Source organism: Macaca mulatta, chromosome 5 (assembly GCF_049350105.2).
Source record: "Macaca mulatta isolate MMU2019108-1 chromosome 5, T2T-MMU8v2.0, whole genome shotgun sequence".
Taxonomy (NCBI): Eukaryota; Metazoa; Chordata; class Mammalia; order Primates; family Cercopithecidae; genus Macaca; species Macaca mulatta.
Window position 1 is genome coordinate 129,000,889 of NC_133410.1, and position 21,014 is coordinate 129,021,902.

Sequence of the window (21,014 nt, forward strand, 5' to 3'; positions counted from 1 at the left end):
AGACAGACAAAATAAATTTAAAATGGAAGCAATTTACTCTTAAGGCTCACATTTAAATATCCTGCATTTGTAAAATATTTGAATTGGAATTCTATCAAGCTATATCTGAATAATGGTCTAATCACTTAATAGTAATGAAACTAAAAGAAAAACACAACATTTCTTTAGAAAAAAAACAATAGAATTTTGCTGTGCTTCAGAATCTTCCAAAGTAGGCTCATTGAAGGGCTGGATTCTTCTACAGAGTGGGGGAATGGGGGAATACCCAGTGCTTGGGTATGAAGACATTTCTTTTTGCTAATGGAAAATATGTTAGGCCAGGAGTATCTCTCAATGATGAGTCTTCTTTGGGATGCCCGTGTTATCTTGAGTAGAATGGAGAGGTAGAAAAAAAAGTTCTCTTCCTATGAACTGCCCCCTGGAGCTCTTCTTTCCCATGTGACTTCTGACTGCGGGAGGAGGCCGAGGAAGAAAGATTGGACCTGAATTAGGTGTACATAAGTTGTTGAGATCATCCTTTGGGTCATTTCTACTGGATTCAACGTTTGAAGATGCCCAATCTTAAGGGTTAACAAAAGACAGTAAATTTTGGTTTCTGCTGGTCTAAAGAGAGTATGCCAAGCTAGACAGCAGGATAAATTGCATAAGGCTTCTGTGGAGAAATTGTTGGAAAATATAGTAACTTGATGGAGGAACCATTTTCCTATGATTCTAGATCCATTGAGGTAACATTTTGGATACATTCAAACACTCAGTCCTTCAACTATCACAACTTAACGCTACTGCTTTCTTGGTGGACTGATAATCCAGAATATAACGTGGTGGTCCTCTCCGACTTTTGATATATGCCTTGTTTTAAGCATCAGGGATAAAAGGAGCTCTTTGAAATTTAAGGAATTAAATGTAAGCTCTACCCCATTGAATTTTTTTCTGTCATTTGTATTTTCTTTTCTTAATTTATTGAGTTTTCTCTTGGCCAGTAGAGTTTTTGATCAATTAATGTGAACAATTACTTTTTCCCCATGGGAAACCATTTGCCTTTAATAAGAGCAACTGCTTTTTAATTCTTCTGTTAAAATGTTTGCTTGTTTTCTATAGGTGTGCATCATTTCACAATTATTGGCAGTGGTTCAATGGTTTCATCTGCTTTGAACAGTTTCTTCTCTATCATTAAGAGGTAAGTTCTCAATTTATTGAATATTGCCATGTATGTTATTTACTTTGTTTTCTCAGTGAAGGCCAATAATGTCTTTAAGTTTTTTGGTGAAGATTTCGAATATCACTTTCAAACTGTGCACTTTCTATCTTCAATGAAGTCAGTTTAAAAATTTTTTAAATCTTGGTTTGGAGAATTTAAATTTGATCTGTAAATTTATTATATATAATAGAAACATGCTTGAGAAGGTGAATATTATAAAATAATAATTTTAATAATTGCTGATTTTTCAAAGAAAATCTCTGGAGTATATAGAGCTTTTCTAAACCAGTCTTATATTTTTCCCCTGAAGACCTGTTATGAATATAGCTGGAGAAACTTTCCCAAATGTAGACAAGGTTGGAATACTTTTCCAATGTCTGCTGTTGTAAACGTTGTCCATGTTTAATAATATTAATATGTTATGATATAAACATTGTCTATGTCTAATGATATTAAAATGTTACTAATATCACTGTGAACATTCAATATGCAACTTTATCTTTCTATCTTTGGCACCTGAGGAAACAAGTAGGTTTCCTTTCTTGGTGTGTGTAATGTGACATATACCTGCCGTTGGACTATTGTCACAAAGTTACCAACTTAAGCCAATGGTTTTCCCTTCCTCTTGCAAAGTAGTTGATTATTAGGGAATTGATGTCAAATGACTTAAGTTTAAAGCTTTGTGGAATAGCTCTGTGTGTTTGTGTGTGTTTGTGTGTGGTGTGTATTTGGGGAAATGCTTATTAATATCTCTGTTATTGATCTTACTGTCAATTGATGTGCTTACTCAACTGAATAGTGGCAATCTTATTATCTATTGCTACATGTGCTGTGAGTATGCAAACAGTCGTTTATCAAAGCCTGGCTTGTCATAAGATTAACTTTTTGTTTCTATTCAAATATAAAGATGGCAACAATGAAACTCTCTCGTAAGATGATCTTATTTTCTACTGTATTTCATTATGGTAAAGAAAAATTTTAAAGGCATTTTTCAAAAGACTATAATATATTTCACCTAAATAAATCCCTGTCTTTAAAAACATGTATATATAGCATATGTATTTGTGTATAAGCAGAAGTTTTGTTTATGTCTGTGTATACAATACACTTACCTCTTTTCATTACAGGATAGAATGCAAATCTAGGAAATCCTCTCAAAGGGGATTATCTTTTAACGTATTTGAGTCAATTTTAGAAAAGCAAACCACAAAACTTGATTAAATTACCAACTTTATTTGATTTTGTTTATTTTTAATGAATTCTTTTGTGATTTTTGTCTGGATAAAATTCAGGCTGCATACTGTACCTTTTGGAACATACCCATCAACAAATTGCAAACTTCTGCAACTTCCACATTTTTGAATTATCCTTTTGTTAAACTTTTTACAAAATCACCAAAAGAATCAAGAAAATATCATTTAGCAGGACTTCGTATAACTTTTATACTTATGTTTGTTATAAGATCTGGGAACACTGATTTCCAGTATAAACCCAAGTATTTTTATTAAAAACTTGTGTTTCTGTTGTTAGTTTGAGAGCATCAAGTATCCTACCTGTTTACTCACTGCTATTTTTTCAGTCCCTGGAATGAAACATATGAGTAAAAGAAGAATGAATTCTAGATTTTCATAAAGTCATAGTAATAGAAAGGCTTTTTAGTGTCCCTGATCTCATCATCATAAGTTATCGATTGGTGAATAGTATTTTATATTCAACATGTACCTTCATGTACAAGATGGCCCTTATAAATAACATATAAGATATGAAAAAAGATACCCAGAATATGTCTATGTTACTGATGAAAAAGTTAATGTATGTCATAATCAGACTAGAATTCAGATATTCTCAGCTGTGTTTCACTGTACTTTTCATTGTATTGCCTCTTGATTAGAGATCTGCTGTCGCTTATAATCATATGGACCACTAATCTCTATAATATCTTCAGAGAGAGATGTTGTTGAAATTCTGTTTAGGATCTATTCCAGTGTATAATCATCCTCATTGATCAACAATTTAACCTAAAATTTAACCAAGTTACTTGACCAAAATTTAAGTTCATTTCTCCATAAAAGAACTCATGCATTACAACAGAAAGTAAGTTATACTTTTCACAGAATACTCTATATATACTTAAAGCATTTAAAAATAATTTCCTCTTTCCAAATGTCTTTAATTTTTTAAAAATAAAACATACATTACTTTCTTGTAGTAATTTTTATTCCATTAGAACTTGTGTTTCTCCATTCTCCTCTGCCCTCGATATTTGTATCTCCACTTGATTTTACTCACTTCTTTCAAATTCTGTTTCCCACTATTACATATTCAAAATCTTAATTGACTTTCTACAGCATGGAAAAATACATCCTTAGCCTGGCATCCAAAACCTTAAGTGATACAATCCAACCTACAATTGCAACCTTAATTTTTTCAACTCATATGTATGTCTTATACATAATTGAGCTTCAGCCTGAACTAGGATGGACTTAAGAAGTTGTGACCTTAATATTTGAGATGTTGATATTGAATAAGTATGCCCAAAGGTCCATGGACTCCAGTCATTATTGAGGCACTCTTTGTATTGTAAGAATTACAAGCTGATGTGAATGTGAAAACAGCACTCAAATTATAGTGTACCCACTATACAAAAGTCTTGTGGAAGGAGTTTCAAACATTTTGGTCTCAGGACTTCTTTACACTCTTAAAAATTATTGAGCCCTCCAAGGAGCTTTTGTTTAAGTGCGTTATATCTATAGATATTTACTCTATTAGGTTATATCACAAGTAAAACTGTGAAGAGGAAATACTGCTAATGCTGACATTTGCAGTTATTGGTGCAGTGGCTCGTGTCTGTAATCCCAGCACTTTGGGAGGCTGAGACGGAAGGATTGCTTGAGTCCAGGAGTTCGAGACCAGCCTGGACAACATGGTGAAACCCCATCTCTACTAAAAATAACACAAATTAGCTGGGCATGGTGGCATGTGCCTGTAGTCCCAGCTACTTGGCCTGAGGCAGGAGAATCCCTGGAACCCAGGAGATGGAGGCTACAGTGAGTCGAGATAGCACCACTGCACTCCAGCTTGGGTAATAGAGCAAGACCCTATCTCAAAAAACAAAAACAAAAACAAAAACAAAAACAAAAACAAAAACAAAAAACAAACAAAAACTCTTAATAAGAGAAAGGCAATTTTGAAATAAATAAATTATTGAGGCCTCCAAGGAGCTTTCGTTGAAGTAGGTTATATCTATAGATATTTACTCTATTAGAACGCGGTGGCTCACGCCTGTAATCCCAGCACTTTGGGAGGCCGAGACGGGCGGATCACGAGGTCAGGAGATCGAGACCATCCTGGCTAACCCGGTGAAACCCCGTCTCTACTAAAAAATACAAAAAAACTAGCCGGGCGAGGTGGCGGGCGCCTGTAGTCCCAGCTACTCGGGAGGCTGAGGCAGGAGAATGGCGTGAACCCGGGAGGCGGAGCTTGCAGTGAGCTGAGATCCGGCCACTGCACTCCAGCCTGGGTGACAGAGCGAGACTCTGTCTCAAAAAAAAAAAAAAAAAAAAAAAAAAAGAAATTAAAACCAAGAACTATTAATTTATTTAGACTATTTTATCTATTTAAACTACTAATTAATTTAAATCAAAAGTAATAAACTCATTATATGTTAACATGAGTGCATAATTTCATCAAAATTAAACATTTTCTTAGTCTGGGCACAGTGGCTTACACCTGTAATCCCAGCATCTTGAGAGGCTGAGGCAGGCAGATCACTTGAGGTCAGGAGTTAGAGACTAATCTGGCCAACATGGTGAAACCCATCTCTACTAAAAATATAAAAATTTAGCCAGGCGTGGTGGCAGGCTCCTGTAATCCCAGCTATTCAGGAGGCTGAGGCAGGAGAATCACTTGAACCTGGGAGGCAGAGGTTGCAGTGAGCTGAGATCATGCCACTGCACTCCAGCCTGGGTGACAGATTGAGACCCTGCCTCAAAAAAAATAATAAATAAACACATACATACATTTTCTTAAAATATTTGTGAGGAAAGTGAATTTTTTTTTTTTTTTTTCAAATCTCTTCAGTATTTTGCTTAACAGAATATAGCTGAATCCTCATAGCTATTTCTGTATCCAGTTCATCACATAGCCTTTGGAAAAACTCCACTATGTATTTGTGAAAGAAGGAGAATGTAAAAAGCAAATAACTTCTGAATATTACAATGAATATGGTTTTGAGTTTGTGGACCCCCTTAAAATATCTCAGGCACCTCCTGGAAAAAATGTAAATCAGATAAAATGTAAACGTGATAAGACATATAGGCGGTAAGTGTTTTAAGAAAGTTTAGTCTACTCGGACAGTATGTGCTCTCATGGGCTTATCCATATAGGCAAATGCTTTATATTTTCCTTTGAAATCATCTGTTTTTTTGGTTCATTGTTTCAGCTTTAGTTTGTTATGAAAACAGACACATGGTTGATAGGTTCTGTGCATTAGAGAATCAGGTCCTTGGAACACACCTTAAGAACCACTCACATAGAGGTTAAGAGCTTAGGCTTTGATGCCCACTGCCTGTTTGTGTAGATCAGCTTCTCCACTCCTAGTTCTGTAATATTGGACAGGTTATTAGATTTCTTATGCTACGGTGTTTCCTCCTCCAAAATGGAATTAACAATAATATATCTCGAGCTGTGTTTTGAGGGTTAAATAAATTAATACATGATTTGCAATTATATCCATTCTTAGCACTAGAAATAGTCAATTTTATGGCAAGGTCAATACATTTTTTTTCTATCTGGGGTTCCTCTCTCCATCCCTGGTATTCAGTGTCTTATCCAAATTAATATTTATTTGTCTTAAAGATAGAAAAGTAGGGAATACCTTTTATGTTGATCAAGTCAACATTTAGTGTTAATCCTTTGATATTTAGTTATCAAATAATTCAGATATAGCTGTATTACCACAGGGATTTCAATATGTACCTGAAAGAAGTAAGAGCAAGCTCTAAACATTTTCATAAATCTACAAAGTCTTATTCATTGCATTCATTTGCATCAATTTTCCTTTTTTTCCAGCAATCTGTCATGCTTAATTTAGTCCTTCCTTTCTCACTACATTAAGAGAACATAAACAGGCCGGGCGCGGTGGCTCAAGCCTGTAATCCCAGCACTTTGGGAGGCCGAGACAGGCGGATCACAAGGTCAGGAGATCAAGACCATCCTGGCTAACATGGTGAAACCCTGTCTCTACTAAAAAATACAAAAAACTAGCCGGGTGAGGTGGCGGGCGCCTGTAGTCCCAGCTACTCGGGAGGCTGAGGCAGGAGAATGGCGGGAACCCGGGAGGCGGAGCTTGCAGTGAGCTGAGATCCGGCCACTGCACTCCAGCCTGGGCGACAGAGCGAGACTCCGTCTCAAAAAAAAAAAAAAGAGAACATAAACAAGTCTAGAATTCATTCATTCATTCATTCATTCATTCATGCATTCATCGTGTACCTGTTGTGAAATGCCAAGCATTCTGCTAAGCTCTGTTACGGAATCTTAAAATCTTGTGGCAAAAGACACATATTAAACCAATGAGCAACAAAACAAGTGCATAGATTTATAATGTGAGAAGATTTTGAAATGGTCTTTCTTGTTGCTTTTTCATGCTTTCAATATTATCTTTATGACATATTAAATGTTTAAGCTTTTATTAAAATTGACTTTGTTATATTCACTTTGTTATATGTAAAATAATCGGTAAGAAATGATTGGGCAGAAAGGGAAACCATGAAAAGAGCATTAGTTGATCTAGCTTCTGGTTTCAACTTTGACACTAACTAACAATATGATTTGAATAAGATATGAACACTTTACTCTCATTTTTCTCAAATACAAAAGTAAGCAGTCATCTAAAATCTCTCCCAGAGATTTCTCAAATACAAAAGTAGGCAGTCATCTAAAATCTCTCCCAGAGCTATTATATTTGTTATTTTAGGACTAAGTATATCTTTACACCAATTTTACCATGTTGTTTGAGTGAGGTATTATTCTATTGTAGCATTTTAATTTCACAATTGTAATTACTTTTTTCAGTCTATCAATCCATGGGATTGCGAGCATCTTGAAGTTGGTTTCTGAATCGTCTTCGTTTTTATGTACCCAGAATGCTCAGTGCAAATTTTGTTGAATGTTGAATGTACTTTTAAACTGTATTTGTGATGGCAAGTAAAAGACTTTTCATTAAGTTTCCTGGAATGACCAACGGAAACAGGTCTGAACCTACGTTTCTGAGTACATTGAAAAGAATAGTAAGTGTTTCATAAAGGTTAAATTTTAAGGAACAAGGGCTCTACTTGGTTGGACTTTTCACATATGAAACTGTGTTCACGAGTCTTTAATTTTATTGTGTCCAGCAGATGGCACTAGTGCCTCAACTAAAACTCCAGTTTGAAGAAAATGTAAGATAATGCATACCTTAAAACTAAGCTGATGTTATAAAAATCCAAGAGAATATCACACACATATTCAGATCTGTATAGTTAAATGAAACATGAAATTGCTGAATAAGTATTTATCTTTAAAAAAGTTCTCTGAATTTTATGTTTTAATTCATCGCAATTACTCTAGAAAAATAAAAGACTACAAAGGGGAGAAAACAAACACAAACTGGGGAAATATTCCAGAAGAAAAAGTTCCTCCAAGGTCAGGACATGCTCCAAGATGCTTTTTGGCCATATCTTCTCTGCAAAATTTATGAAAAATAATCACAAAAAGGAATAAAAACTATTCAATTTCTTCTTTTTCTAAGCTGTCTCTTGTCTTCGTTGTATTTTAGTACCCTACCAATTGTATACAATTATGAAAGAGACATGCATGAGATACTGTTGAAAATTATAGAATAAAAGCAAGAATAGGCCAATACTTCTAAAGCTTAACTTGAAAAAATTATTGTTTTTCAGAAAGATTTTTTGGCATTGAAAGCCTTGATTCATAATAACATCCTCCTTCTTGAATATTGTTATGTTCTTTTCCCAATCAAGCAATCAACAGTTTTCCTTTTCTTTTAAAACCTGAAATGAACAAATGTTTACTCACAAAAACTTAAAATGTCATTTTTTTATTAGTAAAAATCTTTACTGCCTTTCTTATTATATGCAGTTAGGCTATATTAGTTGTTAACTATTTGTAACTTTTAAATTTGATATGTTCACCCTTTCATTTAATCTATTTTTTCAAACCTAATGAATATTATTAGCTGATTGAAATTAACAACTCATTTAAAAGAAACAGAGTTTTATAATATCCTGTTTCTTCCTCAGAGTAGTTTGATAGTATTAATGTAATAACTATTCTCACTTTTTTCAATAAGATCAAAGTAATGATTTGGTGGAAGCATGGAAACAACATTTATTTGCCCTTAACTGGATCTTTAATACAGCACCTCTACTTAAGAAATTTAAGAAATACTCTGAGAAGCTATTTATATAGAGAGATTTTATCATTCAATCATGCTTTTGGTGAAATAATTATTAAAGATTATTAAGCATTAAATAACTATTAAGGATTCTTAAGGATTAATATGTAAAAACATAAGGCTTTAATTTGTTGATTTTTAAAAATTCTGTAATTTAATAATAATGTTCAAAGAAAGGAATAGAACCATCTAGTCTCAAAAGTGGGAGGGGCCTATTGTGACTTCCCTATCTCTTTTTCTCCTCAACCTCTCTAACTCAGTGACTCATCTAGTTTTACTTCATGTCTGTTGTCATTATCTTGAGCAAATAAAAAATAGAAGGAATAAAAATCAAGAATGTGTGCCTTAGGAGAAGACAAGGTACCATACAATCTCATATTGAAAATTAAATAAAAATATACTAAGTTATAAAACCAGAGAGAGGGAGAAAACAAAACAAAACAACAACAAAAAGTATACTGTGAGTTTATGTGGTCACCAGTGTAGAACATGTAGTTACAGACTCTAGATTTCTTTAATTATTTTATAGTCATCTGAAGAATAATTGATTTGTTGGACTTTCACATACGGAAGACATGATAAGACATATCGGCAATAGGTATTTTAAGGCAGTTTAGTCTTTATTCTGATAGTATTTGCTCTCATTGGCTTATCCATATAGGCAAATGCTTTATATTTTCCTCTGAAATCATTTGCTTTTTTGTTAATTGTTTCAGCTTTAGTTTGTTATGAAAATAGACACATGGTTGGTAGGTCCAGTACTTTAGAGAATCAGGATGAAATAATAGAAAAAGAGAACTTTCCCACCCTCTGCCTTACACTCTTCTATGCATGTTCAGGGGGAAAGTATGGTGAGAATTCAGTGTGTCTGCTCCATGCTAGCAGTTTCCTAGAGGTGGAGCAGTTATGAAAGAAGTGGGGATGGCCAGGAAAAGCTGGAAATAGCATCAGGAAATGTGGGTAGAGGCTATACAAATTTTGTGGACTAAATAGAATTCTGGTGGTTGGAATGCTTATCCAAACTACTTTGAAAATTAATTTACATTTTTTCCAGGGATAAGTTTTTATTATTTTTTAAAATGAGAGAGGGATGGGAGAGAGAGAGACAGACAGACAAAAAGAAAGAGAGAGAGAGAGAGAGAGACCTAGCAAACATCTACCCCTCATTCCATCTGCTCCTTAGGTGTCTCAAAATTAATTTTCTTCTTACCACTATCACAGATCTATTCAGAATTAATAGTATGACTTTTATGATTTTACCAACAATGTAAACTAAAGTTGTTTTTACATTTCTATTTTTAAAAAGCGAGTAAATAATTTTGATACAGAGAATCAAAAATAAACAAAAACAACAAAACAAGAAAACCCTTACCATCTGGGTTCTGCTACATTTGCACTGAAATCTTGGGTAGTAAATATATATCTGGACCATTTAAAAGTAACTTTACTGTGAGGCGCATCACATCAAATAGAGGCTGTTTTGTAGTCTACCTTGTATTTCACTGCTGTGAACTCTGTGAGCAAACAGAATTTGTTCACAGGGTGAAACACATATTTATGGTCCTGAATAAACTGCACAGATTCAAAACCTATTTGTGTGACAGTGCTAGACACAGGAATTCTGAGGCCAAATGGGATGTTTGTAGTCTACATTTGCATATCAATACCCAGACTCTCCTTTAGGAATACTGCTGCTTCATGACAATGCTGTTGTCTGAGGTCTGGGGGAAAGAAAACCCATAAACGTTTGGACTCACTTTTCAATGCCCTCGATTCCTTTTTTGTGCTTTGGAAAACTGTGAAACAGGGTCACCAAGTTCCATTCTCCATAGTTTTATTATGTTTTAAATGAAGCGATTGAACCTGCACAGAACCCAGACAGACAGACACCACATGGCCACTTTGTGGCAAGGCAGCTTCTTAGGAATGGTGAAGCTTGTCTTAGTGTGTTTCATGGAGTTGGGATCTGCACTATGGTTCCTTAAAGAACCAAAGTAAACCAAAATTCTTAAGCAAAATACTTAGAACCCTTTTTCCTGGGGAAAAAGTATACAATAAATAGTTCTTTTAGCTATTGAGAAGCTAACCTAAGCATGTAATGGTTATTTGAAAACCAGGCTGTGGATATCAAAGAGATTTTATAAGGTGATGTCATTTTCTACCTGGCCAAGCTGCCTTGATGACTTTCAGTTCTTGTCCTTGAAATGGAGTTCTTGTCACACAGAGCCTTTCATAATTTTGCTGAAGAGTTATTTGGAAAAAAAAATTTCATTATTTTTTTGTCTAGCAATGCTTTGGTCTTCCTGAGGGGAATTTTAAAAGTTAACGTTTTCCCTTATTTTTTAGAATGTAGTTGATTTTGTTAATTGCAACCCTCCAAAGAAACAAGATAAAAAGAAGGCCATGTTTTGATATTACTGCCCTTTTCTACTACTGCACATTTGCAAACATCTTTTGAGAATGCTATAACTGCAAATGTCAACATTAGCGGTATTTCTTCTTCACAGTTTACTTACAATATAGTGACATATTTTTCCATGCCACTACAAGGTATTGTGTTCTTAAATGCCCATTTTAACCCTACTTCATTTTAACTCACATACTGATTTGCTTTTAGATTTTGCCATTAATTTTCTTTTTCTATGCAATACAAACATATTTCTGCTTGAATATCTTTTTATGGTTACCTCAAGAATGACTTACAGGGTATAAAATTGTCTTCAATATAGGTGGCGCTGGGTTAGTAATATTTTAATTGCTTTGATCAGAGCTCTGAATAGTTTCCTGATTCTCCTCCAATTACCTATCTTCCTAATTCTTAGCTTCTAAGGAAGAAGATAAGAGTCCATCTGACAAAAGAAGCTATTCTGATCTCTAGATCCCATCTTTATTTGGTACTATTGACAAAGAAATGTCAGTGCCCCTGAAGAGAACATTGGTGGCTTCACTCTCCTTGATTTTTACATAAAATTTGGTATTACTGGCCCTTCTCTATTTTCTTATTTTCTTTTCTGCTATCTCTCTTCTCTTCTAACTGCTCTCAAATAGTACATACAATTGCATTCTTCTCTTTCTAAATTCCCCGTTTTCATGTTTTTCAGCGCCTTTAGGTCTTCACCCAATACCTCAATGTAGGTAATTCCAAAAATGATAATTTTACCCCAATTCTACTCCAAGAGTTAAGTTGTTTATTTGGTATTTCTATTGGTTATTATACTTATCACAAATCTTGGTAAGTCTGAAACTAGGTACTACAAAAGATTTTCTTGTGGTAGTTTTTAAATGTGTTCAAAAATTATTTGACATGATCCTCTTGAAAAAGTAGAGCTGGGCCAGGCGTGGTGGTTCACACCTGTAATCCCACCACTTTGGGAAGCCAAGGTGAACGGATCACCTGAGGTCAGGAGTTTGAGACCAGTTTGGCCAACATGGCGAAACCCCGTCTCTAGTAAACATACAAAAATTAGCTGCGCGTGTTGGCATGGGCCTGTAATCCTAGCTACTCGAGAGGCTGAGGCAGGAGAATCGCTTGAACCTGGGAGGCAGAGGTTACAGTGAGCTGAGACTGTGCCACTACACTCTAGATTGGGCAACAGAGTGAGACTCTGCCTCAAAAAAAAAAAAAAAAAAAAAGAAAAAAAAAAGAAAGAAAAGAAAAGAAAAAGTAGAGCCTAACTCTCCTCTTCTTGAAGGTGTGCCAACTTTAATAATCCTTTCTTATGAATAGAATGTGACAGAACTGGCCATGTGTGACTTCTGAGGCTACATGGTTAAAAAAAAAAAAAAAAAAAAACTTTGCCAAAACTTTGCCTCTTCTGCCTTGCTTCCTCTTAGGTCTCTCACTCTGGAAGAAACAAGCCACCATATCATAAGAATAGTCAAGCAACCCTACAGAGATGTCCATGCGGACAGCAACTAAGGCCTTTCCATCATGGGCCCCCCAACTTGCAGGCCAGCTGTGTGAGCCAGCTTGCAAGTGGATCTTGTAGTTTTAGTCATTCCTTTAGGTGATAATCCTGGTTGACATCTGACAGTAACCACATGAGAGATTCTAAGCCAGAGTCACCAAGATAAATTTTTCTTGAATTCCAAGTTTACAGAAAGTCTATGAGATAATATTGTTACTTTATGCCACAAAGTTTTGGGGTAGTAGCTTACGCAGCAGTAGGTAGCTATTCTAGCACTCCTCCAACAGCCACTTCATTTATTATACAGTCATGCATTGCTTAACAACAGCGATATATTCTGAGAAATGTATTGTGCAGCTTTGTTCTGTGAACATTGTAGAGTGCCTTTACACAAACCTAGATGCTATAGCCTACTACACACCTAGGCTATATGGCATAGACTATTGCTTCTAGGCTACAAACCTATATGACATGTTACTGTACTAAATACTGGGGACAGTTGTAACACAATGGTTAAGTGTCTGTGTATCTAAATATATCCAGATATAGAAAAGGTAGAGTGTAATATGGTATGAAAGATTAAAAGATGGTACACCTGTATAGGACACTTACCACAGATGAGTTTGCAGGACTGGAAGTTGCTGTGGGTGAGTCAGGGAATGATGAGTGAATAAGAAGGCCTAGGAGGTTCCTATACACTACTGTAGACTTTATAAACAAGGTACACAGGCTTCACTAAATTTATACAGATTTTTTCTTCAATAATAAATAAACTGCTTACTGTAAGTTTTCTACTTTGTACACTTAAAAAAAAACTTTTGGACTCTTGTAATAACACTTAGATAAAAACACAAACAGATTGTACAGCTGTACAATAGTATTTGGTTTCTTTATATCCTTATTCTATAAGCTATTTTCTATATTTAAAATTTTTATTTTTTCTTCTTAAACTTTTTGTTATAAATGAAGACATCTACACACACATTAGCCTAGGCATTCCCAGGGTCAGGATCATCAAGACATCACAGGCGATCGGAGTTTTTCAACTCATTATAAATTTATGGGTCCCCCATCATATAGGTGGTCTATCATTGACCAAAACATCATTCTGCATCACATGACCATATATGAAGAATTAAGTTTCATGCCTTCTTACTTTGAAGTGATTTTGGTATCTGCTCCTTTGAAATTTAATTGCCATGTTACCCCAAATTTAACAGAGAGTATTGCCTCCCACATGGCTGTATTGCTTAGTCTTTTAACCAGTATCACTGATTCTTTTAGTCTCCATTGTACACCTATAGAAGCTGATTTTTCTCTGAAATACGTGGACGCCATATAGTTCAAGTGCTCAAAAAACTCTAGAGTTGTTTTCATTTACCTTCAAGATAAAACCTTGTATTTCTTAGAGTGGTATATTGGATTCCTATTCAAAACTATTACTCCCTCTCCTCCTCCTCCATGGGAGGATACTTCCTGTCCATTTGATACTGGGCTTGGTCCTGAGACTTGCTTTGACTTCATGATAAACAGGGTATACTTCTAAACCCCTTAATTTGGACTCATCTATGTATCTTGCCTTGGCAATAGACTTTTAGCAGACTTGACACAAGCAGGACCATGAAATGCATATAGTTTATTGGGCTTGCTTGACTGTACTCTGCCATTCCTGTGAGAGGCACATTGCTTAGCTAGACTGCTGGTTTGAGAAGGATGAGAGAAATATAGAGCATACATAAGCCCAACACAATGTGAGGAGTCAGGCACAGGTGGACCTACAACTTGAAGCAGAACTACTGATCTGCACTCAGCATACATCAGCCAAAGCCTAGCAAACCCAGTAAGAATAAATAATTTTTGTGTTAGACCATCAATTTTTTGGAGTGATTTGTTATACAGCAGCAGCTGACTGATAGTTAACCTCTATTACCTTAGGTCCATCTTATGTTTTCAAATACATCATTTTTTTTCTGCCTAACATAGCCCATTATTTCTTGTCTCTTCTCTGTTTTCTAAATATGCTTTTCCATTCCTATTGACACAACTTTTCCATTTTTCCATAAATCCTGTTAAGATCCTATTGATGACAACTAGTATTTATTTGTTAGTAATCTGTTCAGTCGTAATACTGTCTCTCTTATGGCAGAATGTTATTTTCATTTTGAGAGAAAATTAAATCTTAAAAGTTTTTAAAACTTGCCCAGATTCACAGAAGAAGTAAATCAGGAACAGAATTTGGACTCTGGGCTTTGTGATTTAAAAATCAATACTTGTAACTAAGATTCTATATTTGTGTTTTGGTCCCAATACCTTCTTTTTTGACAATTCCAATCCACAAATTTTGCTAATTTTTTCAACTCCTAGTGCATTTAATATTCTCAGCACTAATAGTTTTTATAATCATATTGAATGTGATTTCTTTAGCATTTTATAATTAATATAGCATCTTACAATCTTTTATTCTAGCCAGTCCTTATAACCTCTTTCTGAAGAATGTATGATTATTCTTTTGTCCAGGAAGAAAATAAGATCTCTGGTTAAATAATTGGTCTTAGCCATTCAGCTATATGTGATGGTGTTGAAAAAAGAGCTGTTACAAACTGAATTGTGTCCTCCCCACCACAAATTTATATGTCGAAGCCCTAACCCCCAATATGACTGTATTGAGTTAGAGATAGGGTCTTCAGGAGGGTAATAATGTCAAATGAGGTCCTAAGTGTGGGACCCTAATCTGATAACACTTGTGTTCTTATAAGAAGAGACACCAGAGTATGCATCTCCCTCTCTCTTTTTCTCTCTCCCACTCTCTCTCTGCATGTGACCAGAGGAAAGGCCTTGTGAGGACACAGTGAGAAGGCAGCCAACTATGAGCCAGGGAAAGAGGCTTTACCTGAAATCAACCCTGATGTCATTTCCATCTTGGACTTCTATCTTGGAATTCCTCCATTCTTTAAAACTTTGAGAAAATGAATTTCTATTGTTTACTCACCCAGTCTGTAGTATTTTGTTATGGCAGCCTCAGATAACTAATAGAAAAGCTAGGCTTTTTCACTTGCAATATCTCTATCCTCAGTTTCTTACATCTTTTCCACATTTACCACTAACTCTCTGAGGACAATGATGACATCTTTGTATTCCCCACCATATGTTATGTGGATAGTAGATTTTTCAATATTTCATAGGCTCACAGAAGATTTAAAAGTGGAGGAGGTCTAAGATGTTAACTTATCCTCCTGTTTTAAAGCTAAACAATTCAGATCCAGAGATGTTCAAAGACTTGGCCAAAATGGCTCTACAGTTAGTACAGAGCAGGGTATGAAAATCCAGAGCCCACTTGCAGCCTCTGGGAAACAGCACTTCCATTATTTCCCTGGGGGAGATGGAAATGGGATGCATCACCCTCACTGCTAATACCGTTTCTTGTTTTTAATAACATTGTATGATGGAGCCCAAACTGTACAGGAACTGAACAGTTGAAACTAGATCCTAATTCGAGTAAGCAAAATTGATACCACATGATGTACCAAAAAGGAAGTATACTCCAGGCTTTTCAAGGAAGGTGACAAAGCAAACACACTTAGCAGGCATATTCTTTTGCTCTTATTGGCTTTGTCAGTGAAAAATTTAAATATGTTCTGTTTTTGTATGAGAGAGTGAAAAATGTAAACATATTTGTGTGGTAAATCTAATTGCACATAATGTATTCATCTTTATTTTCCAAAAGGGGAACCTGACTCAGGTGGCCCCAGGACATGTCGGAGGCACTTACATATTTTCCTTCATCTATCAAATCAGTCTGTGCAGTGGGTTCACTGCTTTTTGGTAGGGACACAATGTGTAAAAGACTGGAGCTAGAACAAAAGCCACCAATAAAACTAACCTTGTAAAAATGACAACAGGATCTTTCCACTGTTATCATGAACTATTTTAAATGCTAAAGCAAAAGGATGCCAACTGGTGGCCTTGTTGCCTCTCTCAAGAGAGAAGAAAATGATTAAATTAGCACAAAGCTTTAAATCTATTCCCACTTGGCAGAGAGGTCTGAAGCTGATCATCATGGTAGCATGTGAAAACTTGCAAAGTGGTGGTTAGTGGTACTTTTGCTTAATGGAAAAATAACACAAGTTGACAGTGCAGGCTGTCATTTTTATTCAGTTATTCATCCAACATTGAGACCTTTAAGTTAGATCACAAAGTTTCAGTCTCTTTTACTCTTGATTTTGAAGGTGAAGGTTGATCATGGTAGTGTGAAACTCTACAAAATCTCCATCTGCAGAGCGGAGGCATGGTGCTGTAGAAGGGCACTGGAAGGAAACTCAGATCACTGAGGTCCAGCCTCACTGCAGCTGTTGGTGCTTTCCTTGGCCCGTGAAGAGTCTATTAGCCTCACTGAACCTATTTGCCTCCTTTGTACAATGTTCACAATTAAGTCCATGCTTAATGCACAGTAGTGTGAGGAAAATATTAGAATACCATTTAAATTTGTATGATCTTTGATAGCTCATGAAACCCTTCTCATCTGTTTTTTTCTCTCGCATGCAAATGCAACGAAGTAGTTGGCCTAGGCAAAGAATTTATAACTCAGATCTCAAAAGCAAATGCAACAAAGAAAAATAGACAAATGAGACTCAAACCGAAAAGCTTTTCCACAGCAAAAGAAATAATCAGCAAACAGACAACCTATCAAAAGGAAGAAAAATATTTGCCAACTATGTATCTGATGAAAGGCTAATACCTAGAATTTACAAGTAATTAAAACAACTCAACAAGAAAAATACAAATAACCCTATTGAAAAGTGGGCAAAGGACATGAGCATTTTTCAAAATAATACACACAGGCGGCAACAAACGTGAAAAAATGTTCAGTATTGCTAATCATCAGCGAAATGCAAATTAAAACCACAATGAGATAGCACCTTTCACCAGTCAGAAAGGCTTTCATTAAAAAGTCAAGAAAACACAGATATTGGTGAGGATGAGGAGAAAAGAGAATGCTTATATACTGTTGGTGGGAGTGTAAATTAGTACTACCTCTATGGAAAATACTGTGACTATTTCTTAAATAGCTAAAAGTCAAACTACCATTTGATACAGTAGTTCCACTACTGGGTATTTGCCCAAAGGAAAAGAATTAGTATATTAAAAAGACACTTGTGCTTGTATGTTTATCACAGCACTATTCACAATAGCAAAGATATGGAATCAATATGTGTCCATTAGCAGATGATTGGATGAAGAAAATGTGTATACATTCTTGGAGAAATATATATATACACACACACACACATACGGTATTATACACATACACTCACACACACACCATATAATACTATCCATTTATAAAAAATAATGAAATCATGTCTTTTGCAGTAACATGGATGGGACTGGGAACCATTTTTTTTTTTTTTTTTAGGTTACATCACTCAGAAAGTCAAATACTGCACATTCTCAGTAGGAGTGTAACAATGTGGACACGTGGACATACAGAGTGGAGTAGTGGACGCTGGAGACTTGAAAAGATGGGAGGGTGGGAGGCAGGTGTGGAAAGAGAAACTTCCTATTGGGTACAATGTACACTATTTAGGTGACAGTTCCATTAAAAGCCCTGACCTCACTATTACACAATATTTCCATGTAACACAAATGCACTTATACTAACTGAATCTATAAAAATAAAAATATAAAAAACCAGTGAATTAGGAAACACAGTAATATGTTTTTCTCATTCCAGACTGGGATGCCCAGAGGTTTTACATGCTTACGGTGAGGAACTGAGGCCAGGGTCACCTTGTCATAGTCACTGCATGGTGCTCTCTGGCAAAAGTACAAATGAGTACTATGTATGTGAAGGAGAAGTATTAGGCTATGATGTCTCTAATTTTTAAAATATTATTTTGACAACCTAAATAATAATATTGGGCTTAATTTTAAGGGTATGTAACATAATTATATTTTCACGTAACTCAGTTTTGCTCTAGTAGGTTACCAAATTTGTAAGCTTCATTTTCTACATCCATAAAATGGGATTCACAATATGCAATAAGTGAAAGTTTGTGATAATTCAATGTATTAAATCATGTAAATGCATAGGACTCTTCATAGCATATGGAAAGGACACAATAAACATAATTATTATTATTTTTGATCTTAGATAAATAAAATATATGTGAACTTAAATACGGAAACCACACATGCGTGTACATACACACAGGCCGGAAAACAGGCAAGTGGTTACTGAATGCCAAATAATCATTAATGCTAACAAGTGCTTGGGGTTAAAAGGAGGCGTAAACCTCAAAAACATCCTGAAGGAGATTGTCTCTGCACTGGGCATTGAAGGGTATGGAGTATTTCAGTTTCAGTAATAGAGAAAAGAGAGCTGAGGAGAGCCATGGATAAATGTATAGAGGTAGAATAGTGCAATGTGCAAAATACCCTTGTTTTGGTAAAAAATGTGTTTGTACAGGAATAGTGGAAAAGTCAAGGCCATATTGTAAATCAGTGGTCTTTAAATTCTTCACTGGTAATTCAGATATGTCATCTGGTAAATAGAGGGGAATTATATATCATTTCTATGTAGATGATTGCATAAATTTATCAATGATTAGGTTCTATTTAAAAAGTAGTTGTTCAGTGTACCTCTAGATGTACTTGAGGTATACCCTATTATAAGGGAATGTTTTAATAATCCAGCTAACTCTGCAAGAGCATTATATATTTAAATGTATGCTGCATTGATTGCTGATTCATATGGATATATTGTCACAATCTGGCTTTTACACTTTTTAAGGTGCAGGGTCAATGACAGCGGTGTCCGCTGTTTTCTGTGCTTATTCAGGGTGAGAGCTTCTCAGCAAAACTGGTGAGGGGGTTGAAATGAAGTAGATAGTATATAAGCAACATTATCAGAGCTGTATAATCTTTCTTTAACCTTTCCTTCCAAGTATCCAGTGATTTAATACTTAGTACCACCATTTAATATAAGCCCCCAAAGTCCCTTTATAGGTACTATTAATTAATCAATTATAAGCCTAGATTAGGCCAGGTACTCAGATAGATGCTGAGGGTGGTTATAATCAGGCATGACCGCAAAGAGACGTGTGATTGGACAAAGTATAAGATAGATATACTGGGTTCATGTAAAACAGAATGAAAGAATGACTGTTTTACTGTACTGTACTCTGATTTTACTGTGAGTGGAGTAATTGACTGAGTCACCTTCTGCTACTTCTCACAAACCCAGGAAAGTTGGATGCCTTGCTGACCTCTAAAGTTACCTATTTGCCATTTCCCGGGTGTGCTTCATTCTGTCATCTCAGTATGGCAAAATCTTAGCCATTTCTCAAGAAGCTATACATTTGGGCACACTCGTGAGGATCTTTGCCACCAAATCTCTCCACCTCAAAGTTGTTTCATCCTTAGAAGAGAGGTGATAATAACTACAGAAATATTTATGGGACCCCAGAAATTAGAGGGAGAAGTTTAAAGGAGGAATTTCCAACTTCTCATTAGGAATCCCCAGAGCAGCTCAGTGTGCCTAAGAAGAGAGGGGCTGTAACAGTGCCAGAGTCTTCCATAGCATGGAGGGGCTATGAAAGAGTCCTGGGAGTAAGAATGAGAGATGACTGAACACAAAACCGATGATGTAGACTGTGGGAGAATTTTGCACATCCTACATGATCCCAAGGAGGCATTATCTGATGATCGAAAATCATGGAACTAAGATGGTAATAATTTTTTAATGTGAACCTGAATGTGTAGCTTGAAAACATTACAGGCCGGGCGTGGTGGCTCACGCCTGTAATCCCAGCACTTTGGGAGGCCGAGGCAGGAGGATCACGAGGTCAGGAGATCGAGACCATCCTGGCTAACACGGTGAAACCTCTCTCTATAAAAAATACAAAAAATTAACCGGGCGTGGTGGTGGGCACCTGTAGACCCAGCTACTCAGGAGGCTGAGACAGGAGAATGGCATGAACCCGGGAGGTGGAGCTTGCAGTGAGTCGAGATCACGCCACTGAACTCCAGCCTGGGGGACAGAGTGAGACTCTGTCTCAAAAAAAAAAAAAAAAGAAAAGAAAACCTTACAACTGCTGTATGGATCATGGGATCACATGTCTCCTCCTTCAGTGTTCTCTATGAAGAAATTGTCTTCTTTACATGTCTGCTCCTTGTTTAAACCTTTCTCATGACACATTTTTTTGGGGGGAGAGAATTTATTAGAGTAACTAATATTAGCTGCTTGTTCTTCTTCTTTATTAGATTGCAATTTTCTTGTCCGTTTGTGTCCCAATTTGTCTTGTTCTATCCCCTTCCCTTGTAGAACCTAACACAGTGCCTTGTACTACTCACGTAGTAGGCACTTGTGTATATTTAATAATATACTCTGAAATTAACAGAATTATGAAGAAGGCAATACCATTTAGTTTTTATTCCAGGAAAGATCCTTTCATAC

General features: G+C 35.8%; 1 long non-coding RNA gene across 1 annotated transcript in view; it reads left to right on the forward strand.

Annotated features, from left to right (window-relative positions):
• The window catches only part of LOC144340998 (uncharacterized), a 179,799-nt gene that overhangs the window by 91,165 nt on the left and 67,620 nt on the right, over positions 1-21,014 (forward strand). Inside the window, exon 3 of the long non-coding RNA XR_013417552.1 lies at positions 1,099-1,177. This is a non-coding gene — a long non-coding RNA (uncharacterized LOC144340998). The remainder of the gene's footprint in view (positions 1-1,098; positions 1,178-21,014) is intronic.